Below are 12307 nucleotides of genomic sequence, written 5' to 3'. Positions count from 1 at the left end.
TGTGGTCTAGAGATAGGAACATATCATACCTATACAATACTATAGTGTCACTGTGCAAATTAAATGTTGTGAAATGGAATCTGACATATTACTGCAGGTAGTGCATGCTAAATGAGCAACAAAGTAACTTTACAGAGGGATTGCAGTTCTATAATAATACATTATCACAGTACAGGTTCGAAATATCTATGGAAGGTATTAATTCAGAAGTGCATTTGATAGTTATTTGCTAAATCCTAGTGAGATAAATTCCCCTGGAGCAATTACATTTTCTTAATATTGCGGATATGGAACTGATTCTGGTATTCTAATTGGATCTGTAGCTTTAATTCTTTCGTACTCCAAGCGAAGGATCAGAAAGTCAGGCTCATTTTAATGATTTAATTTGATAGAATCATAGAGTCAAAGAAAGTTGCACAGAAAGCACAGAGGAAGGCCATTCGGCCCATCGTGTCCATGCCGGTCGGAAAAGAGCTATCCAGCATAATCCCACTTTCCAGCACTTGGTCCGTAGCCCTGTAGGTTACAGCACTACAAGTGCGCATCCAAGTACATTTTATATGAGATGAAGGTTTCTGCCTCTACCACCCTTTCAGGCAGTGAGTTCCAGATCCCCACCATCCTCTGGGTGAAAAAATTTCTCCTCAGCTCCCCTCTAATCCTTCTACCAATTATTTTAAATCTATGACCCCTGGTCACTGACCCCTCTGCTAAGGGAAATAGGTCCTCCCTATTCACTCTATCTCGTCCAGTCATAATTTTATACACCTCAATTAAATCTCCCCTAAGCCTCCTTTGTTCCAAAGAAAACAACCCCAGCCTCTCCATTCTTTTATCATAGCTAAAATTCTCCAGCCCTGGCAACATCCTCGTAAATCTCCTCTGTACCCTCTTTAGTGCAATCACATCTTTCCTGTAATGTGTTGACCAGAACTATACGCACTACTCAAGCTGTGGCCTAACCAATGTTTTATACAGTTCAAGCATAACCTCCCTGCTCTTATATTCTATGCCACGGCTAATATGTATGCCATTTTAACCACCTTATCCACCTGTCCTGCTACCTTCAGGGATCTGTGGACATGCACTCCAAGGTCCCTCCCTTCCTCTACGCCTCTCAGTATCCTCCCATTTATTGTGTACCCTACTGTCTTGTTTGCCCTCCCCAAATACATTACCTCACATGTCTCTGAATTGAATTCCATTTGCCACTTTCCTGCCCACCTGACCAGTCCATTGGTATCTTTCTGCAGTCTACAGCTTTCCTCCTCACTATCAACCACATGGCCAATTTTAGTATCATCTGCAAACTTCTTGATTAAGCCCCCCACATTCAAGTCCAAATCATTAATATATACCACAAAAAGCAAGGGACCAAATACTGAGCCTTTCAGAACCACACTGGAACCAGCCGTGCAGTCACAAAAACACCCGTCAACCATTACCCTTTACTTCCTGCCACTGAGCCAATTTTGGATCCAACTCGCCACTTTCCCTTGGATCTCATGGGATTTTACTTTTTTGACCAGTCTGCCATGTGGGACCTTGTCAAAAGCCTTGCTAAAATCCATGTACACCACATCAAATGGGTTACCCTCATCGACCCTCCTTGTTACCTCCTTAAAAATTTCAATCAAGTTAGTCAGACATGACCTTCCCTTAACAAATCCATGCTGACTGTCCTTGATTAACCCATACCTTTCTTAATGATGATTTATGCTGTCCCTCAGAATTGATTCCAATAATTTGCCCACCACCGAGGTCAGACTGACTGGCCTGTAATTACTCGGTCTATCTCTTTCTCCCTTTTTAAACAACGGTACAATGTTAGCAGTCCTCCAACCAGTCTTCCATTAAAATCAATTAAAATCAAAAATTTTGAACTAAAACTGGGACTTCAAAATAATTTCCCGTCATCTCCAACCTTTTCAATAATACTAAACATATGTTACGTTGTCGCTCCCAAGGTATATGCTCTAATATTAATATAATGATGCTGGTAAGATTGGATGAATTCTTAAATCTAGATCCAATCAGAATTTGGCCAGTTCAGCAAGGTTGAAAACCATGGCCCAGAATTTGTTGTCAAAATAATGGTGAGGCTAATAGTGCTTACTGTTATTTATGCGCAAATCGGACAGCAACTTCAGGCGAGCGTATGCTCGGTTAAATGCGAAAATCAGAAAGTTGCTGTCCGAGATGCACTGCTCTGCCACTGGCTTTGCAAAAACGGCATCTCACCATTCAAATGCATTGAACGGTGAATTTCATGTACTTGGATGGTGGATACAAACTAAACTCACCACAGAAGGTTAGGGCTTGTCCATTCCAGCCTAAGTACCCTTTTAACAATGTGCTAAGTGTTAATTACTGCTAGTCAACCTCTCTGGCATTGAAAATTAACTATTGCATGTGTGGAGTCTCATTCCTTCAGGTTTTAATTGTTTGGAGATTTTTTTTTTAAATTAAAATTAAATTTTTTAAAAAATGCTCTTTCTATCTCTTTTTTCTCTCTCTCTTAATCCAATCTTTCTTACCCTCTGTTTATTTCTCTTTCTATATCTGATTTGACATTGAATTCACTATTCTAACTTGCACTTCCTTCTCAGTCATTGCGCTGTTAATTTCACAATCCTTCAATCCGATTGGTTAAGGAGATACACAGTTGCTTGTCCTGTTCACTCAGATCCCAGATCCCTGCAGAGGGCACTGTGCTGTTTTCATCTCGCACTCCCAGTGCAAAATATCACGGAGATTAAAAAGGCAAGGGCAAGTCTAACTAATGGTTGACTGAATGGCAGAACGTTGACTGGTTACAGCAAATTCTGGGCCCATATATTCTTAAAGGTTCATCGTAATTCTTTCAGACAAAATTACGAGAATTTGGCATTTTTATTGAAAATCTTAATTAAACACCCCCAGTATCTCAGTGGGTAAATGCAGTGATGTGGTATTCTGGTGTACAGGCCAGAAAAATCCAAATTTCTGTTCTCCCATCTGTGTTGACTTAGCCAATCTCAGATGGACAATAGTTCAGGCACTATAACTGGCCTAGAGCGGGGAAAAATCAGCCAGAATTCATATTCCTAACTCTAGTTTATGTCTGAATTCTGATTGAGGACCTCAGCTGTGATTTCCACTCTTCCATGGTTAACTAGTCACTGTCCAACTCATATTTATGCCTACAGAACCATAGACTGGCACGAATCACTGCCTACAGAAGAGGAGGAGTAAGGGGAGAAAATTTGGGGAAAAACATTTAATTTAATCTTGTTTATTATGCAATACTATATTAGTGATATGATGTTGATGTTGAAATAGTCGTAATGGAAATTGCTATGCAACAGTTGAAATTTCAAGTCAACCTAAGGAGAAAAACACAGTTAAGATCTCAAATACCTATTAGGGTAAAGGTCACTATACTATGTCACATTAGGGAGGGAGAAACAATCAGTTCCATCTGATGTTGAACATGAATTTGGTTAAAATTGGAACGTTGGCACCGAGGTTTGACTGTTTGTCAGGATAAGTTTGGAACATCTGCAAATGAAGCATTTCTACATTACAACAGTGACTTAACTTCAAAAGTACTTAATTGGCTGTAAAGCGCTTTGGGACATCCTGAGGTCGTGAAAGGCACTATATAAATGCAAGTTTGTTCTTTCTTTTTTGAAACCTGAAGCAACCCATTAGCAGTAGAGCTGAAGTGGAGGGTATTATTTGGGTAGCTGCAGGCTTAAGATTGGAGATCTGCTTTCTCCTTGTGCATTTTTCTTGCAGTAGAAGATGGCAGCCACGGAACATCAAACAGATGCTCAAGCTTCCAGCCTGAGATGCTCCTCTGCCATTAGGAGTTTCTCTATGGGGTCAGCAGCCAGGGATATAGAGGTTAGCCCATCTCTACCAAGGGTTATAAACTAAATGTTTATGTTCCTTGAAAAAAAAACACAGGCAGCTTAGGCTGCCACATAATTAAGGCAGCATGGCTGCATCCTGGATAATGGTTATAGACAGCAGCAACAACTTGCATTTATACAGTGACTTTAATGTAGAAAATGTCCCAAGGTGCTTTAAAGTGCGGGGGTGGGGGGGAGAAAAAACATCAGAATAGACAGGCAATGAGGCGAGCCATTGAGAGAGAGATTAGGAGAGGTGACCGAAAACTTGGTCGAAAAGATGGGTTTTGAGAAAGTTTTTAAAGATAGAAGGGTTTTAAAGAGGGTTTGTTTTCGGGAGAGAGTTCTCGAGAGTAAGGCCAGGTCGGATAAAGGTTCTGCCACAACGGTGGGGCAAAGGGAAGGGGACGCACGAAACACTAGATTTGGAGGACTGAAAGGTGCATAACGATGTTTCCATGGTCAGATACTAGCTGAACATTACTTGAGTGTAAAATTTTCTGTATGAAAATCATGGGGTTGCAATGAGGAGCCAAGATGCCCACATGGGTGCCATCTCTGCCACCTTGCAATTGAGTATAAGCTCTGTGCCATGTCCTGCTGATGCCTCCTTTCCACATGAAAAGTGATGAAGGTGTTGCCCCTTGCAAATGTAGCATTTGTTGCTTGATACATATGTGCAAAGCAGACTGTCTGATGTGGCAAATATGCCCTATGGTGGCTTGGAAGGAACTGTTGGCAGAATCTCTGACTGACATTCTCTGACTGTAGGCGCCTATAACACTATGCTAACTGGAAATTATTTTTGCACAGTACACTGTATTGTTTATTGTTGTTTGATATGATTTATGTTTCGAGCCAATAAACTATACTTAGTGAGTTTCTGTACAGAATTATTTGTTGTGTTTTTTAATATATTATTCCCTGTAACTCAAAGCCATACTTACATTGTGTATTATATAGAGATTGAAAAGGTGTTGATTATTCATTATTTAAAGCCTGACAAAGACTTTATCCTACTTTCTGATTAGTTGCAAGTCCAGTAACTCAATGATTGTCTGTGCTGAGAGAGTCTGAAACATATAGAGAGTGCTGGTTACATCATTCTGTGGTTAGATGTACAAAGTAACTTTCTACACTGTTTAGAGGCCGAGGGGAATTGTTGGTCATATCTCATTCTCTGGTCATGTATAAATTCTGTCGCTCAGTAGCTGAGACTGAAAGTGACTACTGGTTACCTATATATATAAGAAAACCTGGAATAAGAAAGGCACCAAGCCCATTTCTTCCAAACCATTTAACTTCATCGGTGGGGTTGGGGGGGAGAGGGTGGACCCAGAAGTGTCTCGCTTATGTGCTTCTAGGATATCTAATCGTTAACTGTGCAGGTGCACAGCAGCTGGCTTGTGTGGAAAATTGGAGTAAAATAGGGTTAGTTGAAGTAAAGTGGGAGGAGGTTCATTTGGAGCATTATCACCGGCATAGGCCAGTTGGGCTGAATGGCCTGTTTCTGTGCAGTAAATTCTATGTAATTTCTATACGGTGTAGATTCTGCAACTAAGAGGGATGCTGGTTATATCACATAGTCCATTTATAGCATGAATATGATTTAACTATTGAAATGGGGGAGGCAGATATGTACTGTAAATATGGCAATTTTGTTGCTCTCGAGATGCTGAATGAAGCATCATATTTGTCAATCACTTTGGCTTTGTCTTTTTTGGTCATATACAATCTATGGTTGGGCCTTTGACAGGATAACTATTGAAGTGCTAATGGCTATTTGTACATGTGATGGAAGCAGAACTCTGATGCTTTAAACAGAAAAAAAAATCTGTATTATATCTTTTTAATATGTTCTTGAATGGACAGAATAATATGATTTTCAGGTTGCTGTATTTTCTTTTTATGTCTTTTGTTTTGGAATATGGGAGTAGCCAAGGAACAATATTATTCAGAGATTGTTTCCACGGTTTCTGTGAGACAAACTGGCTACATGAGTGCAGGTATGTTTTTTGACATGTATGTTAGCCAGGATACAATCACTTTGCTGCATAACTGTTTATCAGAGTTTCAGTTCAATGGTTCATGAAAGGAATTGCTGAAAAATCAGGACTTTTTGTTGTTTTGAGAAAGTTTATTGTGCTGATATTGTGCTGCTGTGTGTTTCTACCATTGTGCCTTACTTGTAAATCAATGTAATTATTAGTTTTAGCATGAACATAAAGGTCTAATGGTGTGTTTACTACCTTTCGGACTGAATAGAAGAACACAGTGGCAACTCACATAGCGACCAGTGAATAACACTGCGCAAAAGAATAATTCTGTGGTGTGCTATCTCAAAAGAGTGCGAGTTTCAGTTCATAAGAAATGCAGGTCTGCTTATGGAGAGTGACTTTTTGCCATGAGCATTGGATAAATATGTTGGGAGAAAGCCCAAATTGTAAAAGTATACATTCCCCTTCTTTCATATAACTTCTGTAGTGATTAGTTTCTGAAAATGTTGAATGATAAACATTCTAATGTGCAATTGAAGAAATTCCCAGATCCAAAGAACATTTTTAGATTGGGTTGTTCTTGGAATAAATGTGTTTGTGCAGTAATATTATATTGACCCTTGAAAGGGGTTCAACCTGTTAGACTTTGAACCTCCTCATCATGCTGGTACCAAGAATGCATATGATCAGTTTTTCTGTGTGTGCCAATTCAGAGGAATGGGCTTCAATGGGCCGAATGGCCTTTTCTCATCCCTGACTTTTCTTATGTTCTTGCTGACCCACCTGTGGGATGAACTTCCAGACATTAGAGTTGCAAATTAGAATACTGCCTTACTGGGAAAGCTTTGTACAGCTGAGACATGCCAAAGCCACCTCACTGTCTGTATAGGGGAATGGAATCGCTTCAACCACTCAGGACTGCAGGGCACATGTATTTCTGCCACCTCTTTTGCGCTCCCTATTGCTAAAGACATGTTTAGTGCACGTGGGGCAATTTTAGCAAAAGGTTTTTTAGCTTGTCCGACATCCAGTATTAGATGAGCAGAAATTTCCTCCAATTAAATATTGGGAAGACTGAAGCCATTGTCTTCGGTCCCCGCCATAGAAACATGCAAAATAGGAGCAGGAGTAGGCCGTTCGGCCCTTCGAGCCTGCTCCGCCATGCAGTATGATCATGGCTGATCGTCTATCTCAATACCATATTCCCGCTCTCTCCCCATACCCCTTGATGCCTTTTGTGTGTAGAAATCTATCTAGCTCCTTCTTAAATATATTCAGTGACTTGGCCTCCACAGCCTTCTGTGGTAGAGAATTCCACAGGTTCACCACCCTCTGAGGGAAGAAATTTCTCCTCACCTCAGTCCTAAATGTCCTACCCCGTATCCTGAGACTGTGACCCCCTCATTCTGGACCCCCAGCCAGGGGAAACATCCTCCCTGCATCCAGTCTGTCTAGCCCTGTCAGAATTTTATATGTTTCAATGAGATCCCCTCTCATTCTTCTAAACTCGAGTGAATACAGGCCGAGTCGACCCAATCTCTCCTCATACGACAGACCTGCCATCCCAGGAATCGGTCTGGTGAACCTTCGCTGCACTCCCTCTATGGCAAGTAAACTCCGTTCCGTAGCCACCGGCTCCATCCTCCTCCCTGACCACTTTCTGAGGCTAAATCAGACTGTTAGCAACTTTGGCATCCCATTTGACCTGGACCTGAGCTTCCGACCTCGTATCCTCTCCATTACCAAGACCGCCTATTTCCACCTCCGAAATATCACTCTTCTCTGCCCCTGCCTCAGCCCAGCTGTTGCTGAAACCCTCATCCGTGCCTTTGTTACCTCCAGACTCGACTATTCCAATGGTCTCTCGGCCGGCCTTCCACCTACCACACTTGGTCAACTGGAGCTCATCCAAAACTCTGCTGCCCGTATCCTAACTCGCACCAAGTCCCGTTCACCCATCCCCCCTGTGCTTGCTGACCTCCATTGGCTCCTGGTCTGGCAACATCTCGATTTTAAAATTCTCATCCTTGTTTTCAATTCCCTCCGTGGCCTTGCTCCTCCCTATCTTTGTAACCGCCTCCTGCCCTACAACACGCCGAGACCTCTGCACTCAATTGTAGCCTCTTGCGCATCCTCGATTTCCTTCGCTCCATCATTGGCGGCCGTGCCTTCAGCCATCTAGGCCCTAAGCTCTGGAATTCCCTTCCTAAACCTCTCTACTTCTCGACCTCTCTCTCCTCCTTTAAGTCACGCTGTAAAGCATACCTCTTTAACTAAGCTTTTAATTAATCTGTCTTACTATCGCTTTGCTGGCGCAGTGTCAAATTTTGCCTGATAACACTCCTGTGAAGTGCCTTGGGACGTTTTTGCTACGTTAAAGGCTGCATAAATGCAAGTTGTTGTTGATAGTAATCCAAATTTTCAGGATATGTATTTATAATTTCCCTTTATTTCCCAGAATGGTGTTAACTCTGTGGCTCTGAGTGTCTGTACTTGTTATGAGACTAAGTAGTAGTACCGGTGATATCTGATTTTCTGGTTTGACATAAATCCTACAGGTCAGTGTGTTTCTGTGCAGTGAGGAGAGGCTGCTGCTTATATCCGATTCCCTGGTTTTTTCTCTCGATGTGAAGCCTGCAGCTGAATGAGTTTGTGTGTGTGTGTGTGTGTGTGTGTGGCTGCATACAGCGTGAGAATAGACGGGGGTGCTGCTTTATACCTGATTCTCTGGCTTGGATGGCATTTGGTTTATGGACGGACTGAGGGCGGGGATGGTGGGGAGGAAAGGTGTTTTTTTTTAATTTTTTTTTTTGGTGGTGTTTTAATCCGGTGTTGGAGCTCAGTGAGTGTCTGTGCTGGTGGTGGTGGTGTATCCTGATGTGCCTGACGTCAGCGGACTGACCTCTCTCCTCCTCCCTTCAGAGTGTCTCGGAGATTCAGAGAAAGAAAGAAAGAGAGAGGAGTGAGTGAGTGAGTGAGTAAAGGAGAGAAGCTCCTTTCCCCCCCCCCCCTCTCTCTCTCTCTCTCCCCCTCCCTCCCTCCCTCCCTAATACGATCCGCAGCGCTGAGAGAGGGAGCAGACACGCTGGGATTCCTGGACACACTCGCTCGCACTTTTATTTTTTTTTTGTGTGTGTGGAGCGCTCCCCTCCCCTCTTGAGACATCTTTTCTTTTATTTCTTTCGCCCCGTGTGCCGAGGAGCCTGCGAGCCGCTTCGATGTTGGATTACTCGGGGGGCCGGAGCCCGCAGCACTGGATTAATGCTGGCAGAGCGGCTGCTGCTACTGACGGAGCTGACATGCAGAGGTAACCCTGCCTCTTGTCTCTCTTACACCTTGATTTTCTTCATTTTATTAATAATTATATATGTATATATTTCTTACTTGCTCTTTGCATTGCTGTGAGTGAAGATTGCCCGCCCACACTCTTGTGTGTGTGTGTTTCTAGTTATATCCTCCCTTACTGAGTGGTTTCTGAAGGAGGATTATTTCGGTGTAAGGTGAAGCAAAAAAAAAAGTGTAGAGACAAAACTGTGGGTAAAATATTCTTGCCTGCCTGGCTGGCTGGTCCCTTGTGAGTTGTGTTTTTCTTTCTATCTCTCTCTCTCTCTCCCTCTCCAGTGCAGAGCAAATGTTAAAAGAATTGCAAAGAAAGAGAGAATTTGGAGAATGATTTAAACTCTCCGAGATTACTAACATTTTTTTTTCTTCAGACAAACCCGAGTGGCGCCCAGATTATTGGGACGGGGATTCTTCTTTGGTTTTATGTTTTATTTGCAGTGGAAGGGGCGGGGGGGGGGGGGGGTCGGAACATTTCCAGCCTCCAACTGTACCCGGACTTGCTGCACATTTTTTTTGTTGTTTGGACGGTATTTCAAATTCGCCAGCTTCGTAATCTCTCCGCTTTGAGACTCAGTTTTCCATTCCCACATTGTTCTTTTTATTTTTTGTTTCTCGCCCTCCCTCGTGCGTTTCAAAACTCTGCTTCCCGTTCGCAGATTTAGCAACAGAAAACGGGAGTTAAAATGGAGCTGCCGCCCCCTCGGTCGTGGTCGGATTAGTGGCACATTTATAACCGTTTTGTGTCTGTGTGAAATGTTTCATTCGCTTGGTGATTTCTTGGGGCGGGTGGTGTGGCCGGAGTGCGAGCGCTGAGAGGCGGCCGGTTCCCTGGGTCTTGGTGGGCAGACACACAGAGTCACACATATAGATACACACAGAGTCACACACAGAGTCACACATATAGATACACACAGAGTCACACACAGAGTCACACATATAGATACACACAGAGTCACACATATAGATACACACAGAGTCACACATATAGATACACACAGAGTCACACACAGAGTCACACATATAGATACACACAGAGTCACACATATAGATACACACAGAGTCACACATATAGATACACACAGAGTCACACATATAGATACACAGAGTCACACACAGAGTCACACAGACACACATATAGATACAGAGTCACACAGAGTCACACATATAGATACACACAGAGTCACACACATAGATACACAGAGTCACACACAGAGTCACACAGACACACATAGATACACAGAGTCACACATATAGATACACAGAGTCACACAGAGTCACACACATAGATACACACACAGAGTCACACATATAGATACACAGAGTCACACACAGAGTCACACATATAGATACACAGAGTCACACACAGAGTCACACATATAGATACACACAGAGTCACACAGACACACATATAGATACAGAGTCACACAGACACACACATAGATACACACAGTCACACAGACACACATATAGATACACACAGAGTCACACAGACACACATATAGATACAGAGTCACACAGACACACACATATAGATACACACAGTCACACAGACACACATATAGATACACACAGAGCCACACAGACACACATATAGATACACACAGAGTCGCACAGACACACATAGATACACACAGAGTCACACAGACACACATAGATACACACAGTCACACAGATATAGATACACACAGTCTCACATAGATACACAGAGTCACACACATATAGACACACAGACACACAGTCACACACAGAGTCTCACACACAGACACACATAGACACACACACAGAGTCACACAGACACACAAACACAGAGTCACAAACACAAACACACAGTGTCACACACACATATACAGGCACACACTCTCTTGAAATCAGATCTTAACTCATTTCGGATTTGTCAAGGTGCATGAACCAGGGCCGGATTCTTTGTTTCTGTGACAACCAGAGATACAGTATGTGTGCACATGCATATATATACTTTTGAGTGGCTAAGGGTTGAGGGGAGAGGATTGTTAATTGTTGCATGCGATTTGCAACCTTTTTTTTCTCGAAACAAACTAACAACATAATATGTGCGAGGAGTTTTATTAACAATAGTAACAGCTCATTTAACTCGAGAGAGGGGAAACACAGCGCATTCCGGGTCTTCCTTATTTTTTTTTAAAGTTCTCTCCTATTCACCTGGACGGACGGTCGCCGCCAAGTGTTACATTTGTCCGAAGGGGGCAGTTTGCTGGCTGGCTCGCTGTTTCCTGATGTTGACTGTCTGTAAGGTTTAACATGTGGGAATGAAGCGCTTCCCCCCGCGGTCGGTTGGCCGCTTTGGCTGCTGTCTGCCAGCAGAGTGAAGCCCTGTGCCCGGCTGTTTGAGCCGCTAGGGGCCTGTCTACAGTCACTGTTCTCACTGCAAACACTCGCCAGCCTTTCCCACACACCCGGCAGACGCTAACTCACTCTGCTAACTTTTTCCCAAACTGTAACTGGGGCCATCTTAAACGTTTTAAAAACCCGTTAGTTGACATTTTTATATATATATATATACATATACATCCTGCTACTTAACCTGCCAATTTATTTTTGCTATAGGTTCATTTTGAGTAGCTACCAAGTATTAATTTTCGGTCGGTTAAATATTAATGAACGGAATAAAAATTGTTTATTTTTATTAAAGAAAGCAGCTGCCATTTACGCACGGATGATTATTTTAAAACTAATTTAAGGAGCTTTGCATTTATAGAAATAAATAGCCTTTTTACCTCGTTCATTGTATTTTTCTTGGTGGGTGGGGGGTTTGAGAGAGGGTGGGGTGAAGCCCCTTTCCTGTGAAAAATACACAGAAATAAAAGATTAATGGATCTACTGAACATTTAAAAAAAATTGCTGTATCTTTTCTTACTTTGATCTGGTATTTCCAATCTTGCATAGGTACAGTTGTGTTTTATGTAAATAGTGCAGATTATTCCAACTGTTGGCAGCTTTGTGACAATTTGGATTTAATTATAGGTGAACGGGAAAATGTGATGTGATTAGTTGTGCTGTTACACTATTGATTATCGCTTTGAGGTTGGATGTGGA

At 42.4% G+C, this 12307-nt stretch overlaps 1 protein-coding gene across 8 annotated transcripts in view; it reads left to right on the top strand.

The window, feature by feature from the left end:
• Positions 1–8839: 8839 nt before the first annotated feature.
• The window catches only part of LOC137321288 (receptor-type tyrosine-protein phosphatase delta), a 513687-nt gene continuing 510219 nt past the window's right edge, over positions 8840–12307 (top strand). For 6 of the 8 annotated variants that reach the window (XM_067983651.1, XM_067983650.1, XM_067983653.1 and 3 more), the window contains exon 1: positions 8840–9200. The gene's annotated coding sequence lies outside the window, so the exon portion shown is untranslated. The remainder of the gene's footprint in view (positions 9201–12307) is intronic. The other 2 variants (XM_067983654.1, XM_067983655.1) reach the window with 1 other exon arrangement.

The sequence above is a fragment of the Heptranchias perlo genome, chromosome 4 (genome assembly GCF_035084215.1).
Source record: "Heptranchias perlo isolate sHepPer1 chromosome 4, sHepPer1.hap1, whole genome shotgun sequence".
Classification (NCBI taxonomy): Eukaryota; Metazoa; Chordata; class Chondrichthyes; order Hexanchiformes; family Hexanchidae; genus Heptranchias; species Heptranchias perlo.
Note: the sequence above shows the minus strand (reverse complement) of the source record. Positions and strands in the feature narration are given on the sequence as shown.